The sequence below is a fragment of the Sinocyclocheilus grahami genome, unplaced genomic scaffold (assembly GCF_001515645.1).
Source record: "Sinocyclocheilus grahami isolate Dianchi unplaced genomic scaffold, SAMN03320097.WGS_v1.1 scaffold560.1, whole genome shotgun sequence".
Taxonomy (NCBI): Eukaryota; Metazoa; Chordata; class Actinopteri; order Cypriniformes; family Cyprinidae; genus Sinocyclocheilus; species Sinocyclocheilus grahami.
Genome location: NW_015505739.1, coordinates 503,370 through 505,151, shown reverse-complemented (window position 1 = coordinate 505,151; position 1,782 = coordinate 503,370).

Sequence of the window (1,782 nt, the reverse complement as noted above, 5' to 3'; positions counted from 1 at the left end):
GATAATTTTGACCCATACAATGTATTGTAGGCTATTGCTACAAATATACCCGTGCTACTTATTACTGATTTTGTGCTCCAGGGTCACATATATATTTTTACTGTGTTTAATTGATCTCGTTGAATGAATCTGTAATGTCAAACTTGGACATGCAGTGGTAAAACCTAAGAAAGGCATACAAACGAAGGTCTATAATTAAAAGAAGTTACTTGTGAGTTTGGGTTTTTCGTATCTACTCTTTTAATTGAAACATAATTTTAAACATAATTTTAAATGAGTCATAAGTTCTTAGGTCAAAATGCAAAGTGGAATATCCCTGCTCTTGGTCTTAAATGAATGGTTCACCCAAAAATGGATGTAGATGAGTTTGTTTCTTCATCGTAACAGATTTGGAGAACTGTAGCATTACATCATTTGTGCACCAATGGATTCTCTGCAGTGAAAGGGTGCCGTCAGAATGAGAGTCCAAACAGCTAATAAAAACATCACAATAATACACAAGCAATCCACACCACTCCAGTCCATTTGTTTTTCAAGAAACAAATTCATCATTTAAGTGTTTTAACTTTAAAGCATCGCTTCTGGCCAAAATAGTAGTCCATAATGCATTATCACTGCCTCCAGTGAAAAAGTCCATCCTCTGTTGTTCTCTCACGTCAAAATGCTCCCACATATTTGTTTAGAACTGTTTTCACTTGTAAACAGTGCTTGATCTGTGCATACTTATCTCCTGATTCAGACAAGACAACTTTTTTCCACTGGAGAAAGCAAAATTATGGATAGAGCACTCATATTTTTAATCCTGAAACAATGTTTTAAAGTTAAAATGCTTAACAAAATGTATTTGTTTCTTACAAACACACAGCTTTTCACTTCATAAGATGTTAACAGATGGACTGGAGTCGTATTGATTACTTGTGGATTATTGTGATGTTTTTATCTGTTGTTTGGACTCTCATTCTGACGGCACCCATTCACTGCAGAGCATCCATCAGTGAACAGATCATTTAATGCTCAATTTCTCCAAATACGTTCCCATGAAAAAACTAACTCATCTACATCTTGGATGGTCTGAGGGTGAGTACATCTGCAGCTAATTTTATTTTGTGTATAAAAAATCTTTGTTTAATTTTCCTTGAATGTACATTTGATATGTTTTATAAGTAAAAAGGTCTTGGTTGGGGACAAATCAAACATTTCTCTGATTACTGTATTACGTTTAACATTGTTATTTCTTGATGGCTGGTTTTCTTTCCTCTTGATTGTTTAAGTCAAGTCATATTTATTTATATAGTGCTTTTCACAATACAGATAATGTCAAAGCAGCTTCACAATAATGAGCAGGAAAATAATGTATTTAGTGAAATTCATTCATTATTAAACAAATTCAATTTCAGCTATATGCAGCTCTACAGGAGATAAGTGTCATTATTCAGCTCAATTTAGTTCAGGGTTAACACACTTCAGTTTAACAGTGTCAGTGTTGCAAAGTCAGTGTCATTTTCCTTTTCAATTTGGTTCAGATTTTCACTAAGAAAAATTCCTTCCTATTAATACAGTACATTGGGCCATATTTATACAGACTTTTCTTAGGGTCTTGGTCTGTTCATCTAGTTTAGGTGGCGTGTAATATTTGCTGCATGCCATTTTAATAAAAAAAAGGAAACCAGAAAGCAAGATGAAAAGAAAGTTGAATGATGAATTGGTTGACTGTATGATTCTTATTTTTTATTTTTTTTGCTGTATTACTCCACTAGTCAACATTTGAAGTGGATCACAACC